Source organism: Eptatretus burgeri, chromosome 7, assembly GCF_056783735.1.
Source record: "Eptatretus burgeri isolate ZD-2024b chromosome 7, Ebu_testis_v1, whole genome shotgun sequence".
NCBI classification, from domain to species: Eukaryota; Metazoa; Chordata; class Myxini; order Myxiniformes; family Myxinidae; genus Eptatretus; species Eptatretus burgeri.
The window spans coordinates 29,870,158-29,886,474 of record NC_140967.1 but is presented as its reverse complement, the minus strand read 5'-3'; the positions used below and the strand labels follow the sequence as shown (position 1 = coordinate 29,886,474).

The 16,317-nt window shown below is 45.0% G+C and overlaps 2 protein-coding genes across 3 annotated transcripts in view; both read right to left on the bottom strand.

The window, feature by feature from the left end:
- Positions 1-16,317, bottom strand: part of LOC147022920 (copine-4-like) — a 263,594-nt gene that overhangs the window by 76,085 nt on the left and 171,192 nt on the right. The gene's annotated exons all lie outside the window — the stretch shown is intronic.
- The window catches only part of LOC147022917 (uncharacterized), a 395,784-nt gene continuing 386,096 nt past the window's right edge, over positions 6,630-16,317 (bottom strand). The window contains exon 2 of the mRNA XM_085887895.1: positions 6,630-6,678. The gene's annotated coding sequence lies outside the window, so the exon portion shown is untranslated. The remainder of the gene's footprint in view (positions 6,679-16,317) is intronic.

The window sequence follows — 16,317 nt, the reverse complement described above, 5'->3', positions numbered from 1 at the left end:
TAGGTTGGAGTGATGTGGCAGAGGCAAGAGATGGCGTTCACATCCGCAAAGTCCATTCTCCTTGTCCCAGTGACAAAGCAGAGCAAGAGAGAGGTGTTAACACTTCCGCGCCCAAAGCTCAACTGCAACTGGCATGCTCAGTGCTGTCACAGCCCATGTAAACACCGGGACCATCTTTGTGGGGTACGGGCCTGTGATTGGCCTCCTGCTGCTTGTGGGAGTTGCCATCTTCCTGTCAGGTCAGGTCAGGTATGGGAGCATGTGCCAGAACAGCACATCGCTGCGTCCACTTTCCGCCGGTACTCCAGGGGCCTCCGTCTGGCCATCCCCCAGGCAGATGCCAGGCCCATCCCCATCTCCTTGAGATGATGGTCAACCTGTTGCAACCATGAGGCACGTGGTCGACCCACTGGCCTCCTCCACTCATGAGACTCCCTCGCTGAGAGAATCTGGTGAGCAGGATCAGAGTCAGGAAAACGAGCCACATGTCCATACAGCCGCAACTGATGCTCACGGACTATGCAGGTAACAAATCTCATCCGAGTCTCTCTCAGCAACCGCTCGTTGGACACAAAATCCGACCAGCGATAGCCAAGGATTCTCCGAAGAGACCTGGTACCAAAGGAATTAAGTCTCCGTCTCAGATCCTTGGTCAGAGTCCAAGTCTCGCACCCATAGAGCAAGACTGGAAGTACCAAGGACCTGAAGACTCAGACTTTCGTCCTCCTGCACAGGTACCGGCAGCGCCACACCCCATGATCCAGTGAATCCATGACTCCCCAGGCCCGACCCAGACGTCTATTGACCTCTGACTCGCAGCCAGCAGAGACATGAATATCACTGCCAAGGTAAGTGAATCTCTCCACGACCTCAACATCCTCACCACAAAGAGACACAGACAGGACAGCAGCATCCAAGATGTCACCGAAAGCCTGGATCTTAGTTTTGACCCAAGAAACCCGTAATCCCAACGGCTCCGACTCCTCATTCAGCACCTCGAGGGCCCCCAAGAGGATGTCTAAAGTCTCCGCAAAGATGACTGCATCATCTGCAAAGTCAAGGTCCGAGATCTTGACATTCCCAAATGTCGCACCGCAACTTGATCTCTCCGACATCCTCCCTAGAATCCAGTCCATACAAGTGCTGAAAAGTGTGGGGGCAAGTACACATCCCTGACGAACTCCAGTAACAACTGGAAATAAGTCAAAGATGGTACCACCACACTTCACAGCACTCTCAGTACCAGAGTAGAGTTCAGACATCAGATCGGTCAGTTTTGGTGGCACCCCACGAAGACCAAGAATCCTCCAGAGGAGATCCCGATTCACTGAATCGAACGCTTTACAGAGATCAACATAGGCTGCAAGCAGCCCCTGCCAAAACTCTCGTCTGCGTTCGGTGAGGACACGAAGTGCAAGGATACGGTCAATCGTTGACCTCTTTGGTGTAAAGCCTGACTGCTCTGGACGCTGGTGCTCAAGCAGATGGTGGCGAACCCTATCGAGAATTATCCGAGCAAAGACCTTGCCCGGCACTGAGAGCAGCGTCACCCCTCGGTAGTTGTTGCAGTCTTGGCGATCACCCTTCCCTTTCCAGAGAGGGACAACAAGGCCCCTCTTCCAGTCAGTTGGGATGATGCCTGTGCTCCAGGCAGAGCACAAAACTGCATGCAACGACACGAGTGCAGCATTTCCACCAGCCTTGAGAAGTTCGGCATGGATGCCACAGATCCCTGGAGCTTTGCCCCGTTTCAACTGGTTCACCGCAGCCCATGTTTCCGCAAGCGTAGGTGGACCACAGTTGATTCGAGGGTCAGCAACATGGATTGTAACACCCTTGACGTCCAACTCGACAGTTGGGGGATCAGCCTGGTACAACCGCTCAAAGTAACCGGCCCAGCGGGCCTTCACTTCAGACTCCTCTGTCAAGAGCCTACCACTCTCTGCTCGAACTGTAGTGCTCCGAGGGATGGGCTTGGATGAACTTAATGCGCGAATTCCCCTGTAAGCGGGACGAGAATCACCTGTCCACAGGTGATGCTCTACCCCCTCACAGATTCCTCGCACATAGGCCTCCTTGTCCACCCTCAGTGCACGTACAGTTTTACGCCTCAGCTCCCTGAACAGCTCAGCTCTGCCATTCAGCCTGGCCCTGCGACTCTGGTCAATGGTATCCAGTGTCCCTTGAGAGACAAAATTCTTCTTTGCCCTGCGGTGAGCTCCAAGGCATCCACCGGCAACATCAAGGACGGTGGTCTTGAAGGGGCTCCACAACTCTTCAGGACACCCCAAAGTACCCAGACCCCCCAAGTGTCCACTCAGCCTGTTCGCAAACTCCTCAGCTACTCTCTCATCCCTGAGCTTGGCAACATCCAGCCTCGGCTGGGATGGTACCATTCTCCAGGATTTAAGGTGCAGCTTTAGAGTTGCTACAACAAGCCCGTGGTCAGTATTGAGGAACTGAGCACTCCGGTAGACCCTGCAGTTCTGGATCATCCTCCAACGACCGTCAATGAGGACATGGTCAATCTCCTTTGCCACACCGCCAGCGTTGGAATACCAAGTCCAGCGATGAGCTTGTGGGCGCTGAAACCATGAACCAGCCACCCTAAGTCCATGACTTCTTGCAAAGTCAAGGAACTTAGTGCCATTCTGGTTCATAGTTCCTGACCCATGGGGACCAACACACACCTCATAACCATCCCTATCAGTTCCAGTCGATGCATTGAAATCCCCCAAGACTAGAAGTGTATCTCGTCTGGGGCACTGATCAACCACAGACTCGAGTGTGGCGTAGAATGCATCCTTCACGGTGAGATCACTCGCCTCAGTCAGAGCATAAACAGAGACCAGGGAAATGACACCTAAGGAGTGACGAATCCTTAATCTCATAATACGCTCGTTGACCGGTGTTACCTCAATTATCATTGGGGTCAGCTTATTGGACACAGCTACAGCAACTCCTTGGGTATGGTAACCATCAGAGCGACCAGACCAATAGTAGGTGTAACCACCCACCATTATCTCGCTGCAATCCGGTCTCCGAACCTCAGAGAGAGCTGCAATCCCGATGTCCAAACGCTTGAGCTCAGATGATAACAGAGACAGGTGATCATCCTCTTTTAGGGATAGGACATTCCAGGCACCCACCCGAAGGGACCGCCTCAGGTTAACCCAAGGAGACCGCCGTCTGGTGGACGACACCTCAGCACCACTCCGACACACTCTCCCGCAATCTGACCCAGGGATGTTACCCCGTGGTTTCCCTCCTATCAAAGACTGGGGGTCCCGAAGAATTGCCCCAATCCCGTCATCCGGTGAGCTGCCCTGCGAAAGGAAGCTGCACAGGAGGTACTCCCACGGAGTGGGTTTTCAGATTTTTTTGCGTTTTTGCGTTTTGCGGAATGAAGGGTTTTACGGTGGCCGGAGTGCAAATCCTGCCACCAACCTCCTAATAAGAAGTAGCCCAACTGCAGGAGGACGTCCGCAGACACAGTTGGGCACTAGATATGGATGGCCGTTGGCTCACAAGGAGCTCCTCCGCCCTTTGACAGGTTTTGTTTTTAATCCTGCTGGGTGTCCATATCCAAACACCCTCCTCACCAGAAAACCTGGTGGGGGAGACGGTTTAGTCGCCGACAACCCGACCATGGAACAGGTTAGTACAGGTTTACATGGTACCTGTAGCAGGTCACAGATCGAACCTGACCTGACACCATCTTCCTGTCTTATGCCCTTTTCCAGGGATCCCCAGCCAACCTCTCCACCATTGCTTCCAATGTGCTGGCCAAACAGTCCATGTAATTCCCTTTAAAGCATAAACCACTTTCCCTGTGTGGCTTTTGTCTTAAATGCCAAAAGTCCTCACCTGACCTCACCTGAAAACAAGAGGTTTCACACAACAAGCTTACTCTATACTGTCTTAAAGTTAACACTCACTGCCTCCTCAGTGCACGTTTTACAATACGACTTACCTTGAGACTAATAGCTATTACAAGAGCAATATAACCTATGCAGTCACACAGTGCATACTATTCTTAACACGATTATCGATGGACATCCCCCCCCCACCCCCCTTTCTCACGTAGCAATACATTTAATGGAACCTGAAACAAAATATCAGTTTTAGCAGAAGTTATTGCCCATGTCATGTCCAACAGGTTAGTATAGACCTGAAGAACCCAAATTTGAGCTATCCTGCCTGAGTTTGATTCCCAAACCAACTCTCGGGTTGGTGCTTCGAAATCAGGGCGAATTAATACCATTAGTTATTGGCCATGCAGCTATCAATATTTTACCACAAGATAAAACTTTGTAACACACACATCAGCCACTAATACCTCTCATTATGGAAACAACTACTACTCTACATCAGTCTCATATTAACCTGCTAAGCCATCATTTTCATGTCACACATGCACAGGAGAAGATAAAGGTACTTCTCAAAAGAAGAGTTAAACTAGAATGCACTCGAGAGAGATGCTGATTCGTGCCATTACATTTCTGATCAAAATAGTGATGGTTGTTTTGTGATTTGATTTGAACTTCACCAAAATTTTCCGGTGAACAAACTCTGTGCATGCGTGTTCCCAGTATGCAGAGATAGGAAATGTCTTCCATTCTGTTCATTCTCTTATTACTACTTGCAGTTTTAGTTTCTAATGCAGTTTTAGAATTCATCGTTTTGGGTATTAATGTTTGATTTTCCTCTGGATGGCCTCTAACTTCAAGATCAAAAACTGTACATGCTTCAAATTTTCCCTCGATTTCCCTCAATTTTTCCATACATGCTCAGGGTAACCATGAACAGACAGATCATGGGTGCAAATTAAATCTGGCCCTTCTCCTTTCAATCTCTGCTTAGTGTCAGCTGTTTCTGCTCCTTGTCACAGCTGCTATTGGCCCGAATAGAGGTCATCTGACCTGTGAAAGTCGCCTCTTCCTCTCAACTCCAGTCTCGAGCTACTTGCGCCACCTTACTCTTTCGATGTGCTTTCTGTCTCTACTCGGCATGTGAATATTGCACTCAATATTCAATACATCTGTGTTTGTTTGTTTGTTTGTCGGCACAATAACTGGACAACAAGGGCAGCTAAAATTGCCGTTTGACACAGCCATGGTAATCGCGATATAGTACTCACTTGCAAACCCATGGCTGCAGCCTAATAATGTGTGTGCTTTCCATGTGCAGGGTACACACGTAAAACGTCTCTCACATACTGATCCAAGCGAATAATTTTCAAAAAGGAAGACAAAGTCTTTTTGGACTTGATTGGTCTTCCTTTCTGAGCAAACAGCTCTTGATTCTAGAATCATATATTCAAATCGCACACACTGTTAATTTGTTCATTGCATCCTAATATCCCTGTAATTCACGTGAAAGTCCACTGATGTCTTATCTCTTTCCTTGTCCTGCTGTGATATTCATCAGTGTAACAAAACAAAAAAAGTCTTTAATCAGTACTAATGGATTTAGTCGCACTCATGACAGCATATAATCTCACAACTCTCCAAAGTGGACTAGGATACCCCAAGAGTTGAAAAAAACCGGTGAAGAGAGTATCTATGTTCAACTCCTTTTACCTCAAGTATAGTTCCCAAAAGATTAAATTAAACTGAATAAGCACGAAATGATTTCTGGACGAACACAACACCAAGAAAACTGCAAACCATCACCCAATACGTCCTCCCATCACTGCCTCTCATTCCTCCACACATCCCATATTTGTTAAAGTCTCCCTCTATTTTGTCCTTCAACTATACTGTGAGTGTTTCTCCCCTCTCTCTGCTGTTCCTTTTGTTCTGTTACCTCCTGATCCGTTCAGTATTCTAGCTCTTATACACAAGCCTTGACTTTTTATACAAATCAATAAATAATAATAATAATAATAATAATAATAATAACAGAAGAATAACAATAGGTTATCCAGCCTGAAAATGCTTGGTACCATAATAATAATAATAATAATAATAATAATAATAATAATAATAATAATAATAATAATAACTAGAACGGGCACTCATAGAGCGCATACCTTCACCGCCACTACTTTTTTTGTTCTTGGTATGAGTGTGGGGAACTGGTTTCATATGAATGGTCTTATTACACAAACCACATATCTATAATGTCATGACCCCCCCCCCGACTTTCGGGGGCTGCGGACTAAACAACAATCAACTCACGTTGTTTTGGCGAGTCTTCACTCGCAAGCTCGGTGAATACATCGTTTCAACAAGAGAAGGTAATCTCGTTTGATGCTGGTTTCATGCAAATCGAATAAGAATTGACTGAGTTATGCCGAAAACCGCATATTTTTCAGGGGCGTGACCCCCCCTGCCCCCCCCCCGACATTTTACCCCAACCGGTGACGTGTTATGACGTCATTGTGTCACAAGATTGGGCATTAAATTCTGAACATTTTGGTGCTGGGTTCATGTAAAGCGGACAAGAATTGAGCGCGTTATGACAAAAACCGCATATTTTTCAAGGTCGTGACCCCCCTGACCTTTGACCCCTAACCGGTAACAAGAGTATGGGCGTCATTGTGTCATATTGCATATGACAAGATTAGGCGTTGAATTCTGAACATTTTGCCATTAGTTGCATGCAAATTGAATAAAAATTGACATTGTTATCGTAAAAAGACGATTTTGACCTTTTCGTGACCTTGACCTTGACCTTTGACCCGAACGATCCCAAAATCTAATCGAATGCTTCCTGACTAATAACTAATCATCCCACCAAATTTCATGCAATTCGGTTTAATACTTTCTGAGTTATACAAATCACAAGATTACAAATAAATAAATAAATAAATACACGCCGACCAAAACATAACCTTTTGCAGAATGCGAAGGTAATAATCACTAGAACTGCAAGCAGTCATGATAGGCTCCCAAATCAAGTCAGTACTTTCAGTGTTGTTGATGCAGATCAAGTTGTAGTTAGACTTGAATTTGGTATGTTTTATTGCCATGGGTACTCAACCATACGTTTAAAATTTTGTTTCAATCAGTTAGGCAGTTTCGAAGAAGAATTTTAAAGGTTTTTTTTAATCCAATATGGTTGCCAATCCATGCAACTGAAGACATCATAGTTTACAACATTTCTTCCCCATTTGTGTGCGATCATATGTTTAAAGTGTTGCATCTATCGATTCAGCAGTTTCAGAGAGCGAGATTTTTAAAGTTTTTCCTTCAACCCAGTATGGCTGCCAAATTACGTGAATAATGACATCATCACTGTCGAAAAACTTTCATCCCAAGTAGTCAATCATACCTGTAAAGTTTTGTATTGATTGGTTGAGTGGTTTCAGAGAAAAGAGTTTTTAAAGGTTTTTTTTTTCAAACCAATATGGCTGTCAAACGACGGGGCTTATGACATCATACATTTCAACACTTTTTCCATATGCTTGTGCGATCATATATTTCAAGTTTAGTATTGATTGGTTAAGCAGTTGAGAGGAAGAAGGTTTTTAAAGTTTCATGTTTAAATCCAATATGGCCGACAAACCACATGACTGATGACTTTTTTGCAAACTTATATCCCCATCGGGAGTTGATCATGTGTTGAAAATTCCGCTTCGATCTGTTCAGCTTTTTCAGAGATATTGTTTTAAGTTTTTCCTTAAATCAAATATGGCTGACAAACCACATGATTGATGACATCATCATTCTCAATATAAATTCCATATATGTCATTGACCACACTGGTAAAGTTTAGTATCGATCGGTCAAATGGTTTCAAAGCAGATTTTAAAAAATAATAATAAAATCCAATATGGCTGCCAAACCATGTGGCCAATGATGAGTTTTTTTCAAACTTATATTGGGTAGTTCATTATGTGTTTAAAATGTCACAGTGATCTGTTCAACGCTTTCAGAGAAGAAGATTTTTTTTTAAGGTTTTCATTAAATATAATCTGGTGGCTGAAAAAGGTTAAAGTTCAAAAACAAAAATTCATCAAGCACTAGATTACATCGACATCCATAATCAGATGAAAGTTTCGCAGAGCTGGCTCTCACAGTTTTGTTGGAATCATCTCCAAAGCATGCCTATAATAACATTTGCAAGAACAATAGGCTTCCTGTGGGAAACCCACTGGAAGTCTAAATTAAAAAATCCATGACCATCCTGTTCTTTCCATCTCACCTTCGTTCCATATCCATCTCCTCCCTTTCCCACTCTCCCCACTCTTCCACATCCCCCCTTCCCCTCTTTCCCTTCCGTCTCAACCCTCACCATCGCTCTACCCATTTCTCCGATGGAGTACCTTTCTAAATAAAGCATGATGTATATTTCTTTCTTTTCATCAAACAAACACAATTTCAACAATGCCGACAGATTTTCTGGAGTTTTCCGAAAACATCAGGTCAGGTCGGATATCGGAGCATGTGCCGAAGCAGCGCATTGCTGCGTCCACTTTCCGCCAGCACTCCAGGGGCCTCCATCTGGCCATCCCCCAAGCAGATGTCTGGCCCTTCCCATTCTCCTTGAGATGCTGATCAACCTGTTGCAACCATGAGGCAAGTGGTCAGCCCATTGGCCTCCTCCACTCACGAGGCTCCCTCACTGAAAGAACATGGTGAGCAGGATCGGCGTCAGGAAAACGAGCCACATGTCGATATAGCTGCAGCTGATGCTCACTGATGATGCAGGTAACAAATCTCATTTGATTCTCTCTCAACAACCGCTCGTTGGACACAAAGTCCAACCAGCAATAGCCAAGGATTCTCCGAAGAGACCCGGTACCAAAGGAATTCTGTTGCCATCTCAGATCCCTGGTCAGAGTCAAAGTCTCACATCCGTAGAGCAAGACTGGAAGCACCAAGGACCTGAAGACTCAGACTTTCATCCTCCCACACAGGTACCGACAGCACCATACCCATGATCGAGTGAATCCATGACACCCCAAGCCTGATCCAGACATCTGTTGACCTCTGGCTCACAGCCAGCAGAGACATGAATATCACTGCCAAGGTATGTGAATCTCTCCGTGACCTCAGCATCCTCACCATAAACAGGTACAGACAAGATAGCAGCATCCAAGATGTCATTGAAAGCCTGGATCTTACTTTTGACAAAGGAAACCAATCATCCTAATGGCTCCACCTCCTAATTCAGCACCTCGAGGGCCCGCAAAAGGATATGTAGAGTCTCTGCAAATATGACTGCATCATCTCTGAAATCAAGGTCAGATATCTTGACATTCCCAAACGATACACCGCAGCTTGACCTCTCCAACATCATCCCCAGAATACAGTTCATACAAGCGCTGAAAAGTGTGGGGCCAATACACATCCCTGAAGAACTCCAGTACCAAATGGAAATAAGTCAGAGATGGTACCACCACATTTCACAGCACTCTCAGTACCAGCGTATAGTTCAGACATCAGATTGATCAGTTTTGGTGGCATCCTACAAAGACCAATAATCCACCAGAGGGTATCCAGATTCACTGAATCAAATGCTTCACAGAGATCAACATAGGCTCCAAGCAGCCCCTGCCGAAACTCTCGTCTGCGTTCAGTGAGGACCCGAAGAGCAAGGACACGGTCAATCGTTGACCTCTTTGGTGTAAAGCTTGACTGCTCTGAACGCTGGTGCTCAAGCAGATGGTGGCGAACCCTATCAAGAATTATGTGAGCAAAGACTTTGCCTGGCACCGAGAGCAGCATCACCCCCTCGGTAGTTGTTGCAGTCCTGGCGATTACCCTTCCTTTTCCAGAGAGGGACAACAAGGCCCCTCTTCCAGTCAGTTGGGATGATGCCTGTGTTCCAGGCAGATCACAGAACTGCATGCAATGACATGAGTGCAGCATTTCCACCAGCCTTGAGAAGTTCAGCGTGGATGCCGCAGATCCCAGGAGCTTTACCCCATTTCAACTGGTTCACTGCAGTCTGTGTTTCCTCAATCAAAGGTGGATGACAATTGATTGGAGGGTCAGCAATAGGGATAGCAACACCCCTGACATCCAACTCGACAGCTGGTGGATCAGCCTGGTAAAGCCACTCAAAGTAACCAGCCCAGCGGGCCTTCACTTCGGACTCCTCTGTCAACAGTCCACCACCCTCCACTCTAACTGCAGTACACTGAGGGATGGGTTTGGAGGAACGCAATGTGCGAATTCCCTCTAAGCAGGACGAGAATCATTTGACCACAGGTGATGCTCTACCTCCTCACAGAGTCCTCCCACATAGGCCTCCTTGTCCACCCTTAGCGCACGTATAGTTTTATGCTTCAGCTCTGCCATTCAGCCTGTCCCTGGAACTCTGGTCTGTGGTATCCAGTGTCCCTTGATAGATAAAATTCTTCTTCGCCCAACGGAGAGTTCCAAGACATCCACCGGCAACATCAAAGACGGTGGTCTTGAAGGCACTCCACAACTATTCAGATTCCCCAAAGTATGCAGACCTCTCCCCCTCCCCCCCCCAAAAAAAATCCCACCTCAGCCTGTTCACAATCTCCTCAGCTACCCTCTCATCCTTGAGCTTGCCAACATCCAGCCTAGGCTGGGATGGTACCATTCTCCTGGATTTAAGCTGCAACTTCAGAGTTGCTACAGCAAGCCTGTGGTCAGTATTGATGAACTGAGCACTCTGGTAGACCCTGCAGTTCTGGATCATCCTCCTGCGACCATCAACGAGGTCATGGTCAATCTCCTTTGACACACCACCAGCGTTGGAATACCAAGTCCAGCGATGAGCCTGTGGGCGCTAAAACCATGAACCGACCTCCTTAAATCCATGACTTCTTGCAAAATCAAGGAACCTAGTGGTATTTTGGTTCACAGTGTTCCAGACCCATGGGGACCAACACATGTCTTATATCCATTCCTATCATTTCCAGTTGATGCATTGAAATCCTCCAAGACTAGAAGAGTATCTCCTAAACATGTTGAACTATAACGTTCACATAACACCTTACCCCATGCAGTATTGAGAAAAAGGAAATGGGAAGGGTCTTTTCAATTCTTGCTTTGCATTTCCGAGCATGAGCACCATTTCCGAGCACGAGCCACCATCTTTGTATGAATCTTGCTGTTACTCCCCACACTGAGTGTGTGGTATATTTTATTGGTCGGGAAGGCATAAAATTTTCCCCAAGTATTATTAAGCTGAGGGTTTTTTTGGAAACGCAAGTAAAGTTATTTGTGTTCTACGGTGTTCAAGTTTTCCATTCCATTTAAATTCAATCAAAGTTTTAAAAGTTGCAGAAAAAAACAAAAAAACAAAACTTTTTTATGAAGTTTACACCACCTGATTTTACACGTTACATTAGTTATTCATGTCTGTTGTTTGTATCCTTTATTAAATCCATAAAAACCGTAAGGTTCCTGCTTGGAATGACTTGCCAAACAGGCATACAGACAGACTGAAACAATTCCTTCACCATGAATGTGCATGCACCCTTGAGACGAGACTCCATACAATTTTCCAAATTCTGAGCCAAACTACTGCTAAACTATGGGTTCATATTCTAATTCATGTTCCGATTCCTGTTCTACAGTGTTCAAAACATAATATTCAATTGAAACGATGTCGTTCCTTTATCATAGACTGATGGATGTCGATCAGACAGACAGAAAGAGAGTGAACCAATTGCTTAATCCCACTTTGTGCTCCGTGTGCAGCATAACAAGCTTCTTTGAGAAATGCTGTGGAATATAGCTTAACTAGGCAATACAGGAATACAGGATGGCAGGAGTGAGCTCTAAGCGTTTCGTGAATATGAACTAATAAGAGAAGGAAAAAAGCAATAAAACTATCAATGATGTATCGGATTGCTTGGCTAAATGTACAGCTGGAGTAAAATGAAGCTCGTAACATTGCCCGTTGGAGTAAAACTTGTCAGTAGGTTTTGAGCCATTGGAGTAAAACTTAGCAAAATTCAGAGAATATGAAAATCGCCATCACGGACTGATGGTTTCGTCACTCATTATACAAATATGTATCATTCCAAATTTCACCGAGATGACTAGGATTAGAAAATAATTTGGTGTAGATGTATGGTGTAATAATATAAGTTGATTAAAATGCCTGGTTTTATGTGAGCCTGGTTTCTGGTTATTTCACTTGGAGCTGCGAAGTGAAGTCATAAATACAGAAACTTTTTATTCATCATGATAAATGCTAAAGACCAATGCTCACCGTCAAGCAAGAGCAGTAAGGGGCATGCCTCGGGCCCTGTGGCTCAATTCTGTCAATGTATAATATACCTCATCTCACAATGAGCCATGCAGGAATCAAAGGGAATCGTATATCAAGCCCTGTGAACTACCAGCACTATGTGTGGATCAGTGGTGGTGGTGGGGGGTTGCTTTTTTGTTGTTTCTTTTCAGACGATGTCTTCGAAGTGGATCGCATGTCGTAGACTGATATAATGACCTTTTTCTTTGGGGACACCTGAAATCATTGGTTTATACCATGAGACCACACACTATTGAATATCTAAAGAATGAAATCAAAAACGAATGTGCTAAAATCGATGTGTCATTGTTAAATAACGTTCAAAGGAACCTTCGTACAATAATTCATATGTGTACATGTGCATGTCAGTGGCTCGCAATCTATCTATAATTCCAACAGTGTGTGTGTGTGTGTGTGTGTGTGTGTGTGTGTGTGTGTGTGTGTGTGTGTGTGTGTGTGTGTGTGTGTGTGTGTGTGTGTGTGTGTGTGTGTGTGTGTGTGTGTGTGTGACCGCTGTTTCTCGACAACCACTGGTCCGATCTAATTGAAACTTGCCTGATATATTGCTGGGGACCTGAGTATGTGCCTTTTCAAGGTTTGATATTAATCGGACAAGTGCTTCCCAAGTAATGGCCATTTACTTACCAAACCAATGACAAGACACGTTGTTGCGTGGGCGTGGCCGATGGGGAAGGGAAGCTCAGTCGCGTTCCCCATTACGGGTTACAACGTACGGGCTTCCGGATAATGATGACTTCGTGTATTCTCATAATTTCTCGATTTCTTATGCGCATTTATAGATAAACCCAATGCCCCAAGTTATGATTGTTTTCATATTAGACGGTGCATAAATTTCGGTAACATCAGAGTGCTGGTATGCTCCAAACCAGGAAGTAAATTTTTTTCTCCCTCTTCTCTTCTCTTTTTGTTTTTCCTTGCCACGAAAAGGTAAAATACGTTGGCGCTAATTGAATAATTGGGTACTAAAACTAAATAGTGAATAATCGTAACTGCGAATAATATGCGAACTTCTGGGCCACGCATGTACGGGCACGCGAGAGCGAAGAAACGGCCTATGTGGTTGTTGTTTGTTGCTCGCGGTTTAAATATTTATTTATTTATTTATTTATTTTTTTTTTATTTTTTTTTACGGGCACATACTATTACCAATTATTATTATTATAATAAAATTGTAAAATTAATATCCTTATGATTCTGAATTTTCAAAACACCCTGTATTTGGGCTAAAGCTAATTCACCACGGCAAACATCATTTCTGGATGCTTATTGAAACTAAAACATGCATACTATTAATTGTATAAATGCACGAACAAAGTAAGTTGCCAAATACACAACATTCACTTTTTTTTCTTGAACTTTCGCTTTGTAAATAAGAAATTGTCGTTTATTTCATTCAGTACAACGCCCAGTCAGTTCCTTTGTCCATTCATTACTTCGGACCTTTGTTTCAGAAAAGATATCAATGCTATGTTTTTTTTTAATTATTTCTAATTCCCTTTCTTTAGGGTAAAATGTGCCGATATGGAAGGGGAAGGGCGATGTTCAAGATCCGGGGAAGTAGAGGGGCATTACGCTCCTAAATAATGTAATGAAGGTATTGGAAAGGATTCTGGACAGGAGGATGAGGAAGAGTGTGGAGATTGGAGAAGAGCAGCTGGGGTTTAGAAAAGGTAGAGGAACGACGGATAAGATGGTCACCCTGAAACAGCTGGTGGAGAAGAAATTTGAGGTGCAAGGTGAGATGGCATTGGGATTTGTGGACCTGGAGAAGGCCTACGACACTGTCCTGGGAGAGATGGTGATGGCAACACTGAGATTAATAGGAGTGCCAAAAGCAGAAGTCAGATTGGTGGAAGGGATGTACAAGGGAACAAAGGGAAAGTTTTGATTGGTCCTGGGATGTCTGAGGAGTTCAGTGTGGACATTGGTTTGAGGCTGGGAAGCTCTTTCAGCCCACTCATTTTTATCATGATGATGGAGCTGGTAAGCAGGAAGGTGAGCTTGAGGGGTAGTATGGGGAGGATGTTTTATGCAGACAATCTGGCTGTTGTGATGGACAGTGGGTGGGAGATGTAAGAAGTACTGGGAAAGTGGAAGGAGGCATTTGGGAAGCATGGGTTGAAGATGAGTCTGGAGAAGACTGAGGTGGTGTGGGTCGGGCAGCAGAGAAAATAAATGAATATCAGGTTAGAGGGGAAGGAGATCAGGCAGAGAAATAGGTTTGAATATCTGGGAGGAACGGTGACCAGGGATGGTAAGTCCGAAGCAGAGGTGCAGAGAAGGATTCAGGTGGGTGTGTATTTGTGGAGGGTGGAGGGAGTAATGGCAACAAACGATATCAAGGAAATTGAAAGGAAAGGTTGTGATGTTGTGTGTAATGCCGGCCTACCTTTACGACCTGGAGATGGTGGCACTGACAGAGAGACAACCACAGAAGCTGCAGGTTTGTGAGAACAACTGGGTCAGGAGGATTGCAGGCGTTAAGAGTGTGGATGGATGAACTGAGGGAGGAGATTGGTGTGCAGATGAGCTTAACGGGGAGATTGGTAAAATGCTGGCTGAGATGGGATGGACACTTTGTGCAGATGGGGGAAGAGACAACGGCAAATAGAGCAGACAGATTGAGGGACCAAGGTAGGAGGAAAAGAGATAGACTGCGGTTCAGATGGGAGGATTGTGTGAGGAGGGTTATCCGGAAGGTATGGGTAGTTGGAGAGTGAGTTGGCTGAGGACAGAGAGAGGTGGAGGAACATTGTGGTCAAGGAAGGGCAGAAGCATGGTGCCATCGGACCTCACTCATTGTAAAAGGAAGAGGATGAGAACAAAAATTTTGATATCAACTCTCTTCAGACCTGTATGCGATATGTTTATAAGAGTATTCTTAAAATGTATAAATTTGAGCAGGGAAAGTTTCTCACTCCAAGCACAACACTCCTATACCTTAATATCAACAAGTAGGACAAGTGGAACGAAAATACATTACATGGCCAAAAGTATGTGGACACTCCTTCTAATTAGTGGATTCAGCTATTTCAGCCACACCCATTGCTGACAGGTGTATAAAATCAAGCACACAGCCATGTAATCTCAAAAGACAAACATTGGCAGTCGAATGAGCCGTACTGAAGAACTCATCGACTTTCAACGTGACACCTTCATAGAATGTCACCTTCCCAACAAGTCAGTTTGTCAAATTTCCGCCTTGCTAGAGCTGCCCCGATCAACTGTAAGTGCTGTTATTGTGAAGTGGAAATGGCTAGGAGCAACAACAGCTCAGCCGTGAAGTGGTAGTCCACACAAGCTCACAGAACGGGGCTGCCGTGTGCTGAAGTCCGTAGCGCGGAAAAATCATCTGTCGTCGTCTGCAACACTCACTACCGAGTTCCAAACTGACACGGAAAGCAACGTCAGCTCAAGCACTGTTCGTCGAGAGTTTCATGAAATGTGTTTCTATGGCTGAGGAGCCACACACAAGCCAAAGATGACCATGCCTAATGCCAAGCATTGGCTGGAGCAGAGTAAAGCTCATCACCATTGGACTCTGGAGCAGTGGAAACGCGTTCTCTGGAGTGATGAATTACACTTCACCATCTGGCACTCCGACTGACTAATCTGGGTTTGGCAGATGCCAGGAGAACATTATGTGCTCGAATGCATCGTGCCAACTGTAAAGTTTGGTGGAGGAGGAATAATGGTCTGGGGCTGTTTTTCATGGTTCAGGCTAGGCTCCTTAGTTCCAGTGAAGGAAAATCTTAAAACTACGGGATGCAATGACATTCTAGATTATTCTGTGCTTCCAACTTTATGGCAACAGTTTGGGGAAGGCTCTCTCCTGATTAAGCATGATAATGCCTCCATGCACAAAGTGAGGTCCATACAGAAATGGTTTGTCTAGATGGGTGTGGAAGAACTTGGCTGGCCTGCACAGAGCCCTGACATCAACCCCATCAAACACATTTGGGATGAATTGTAACGCCAACTGCGAGCCAGACCGAATCACCCATCATCAGTGCCTGACCTCAGTAATACTCTTGTGGCTGAATGGAAGCAAATCCCTGCAGCAATGTTCCATCCAGTGGAAAGCCTTCCCAGGAAAGCCTTCCCAGA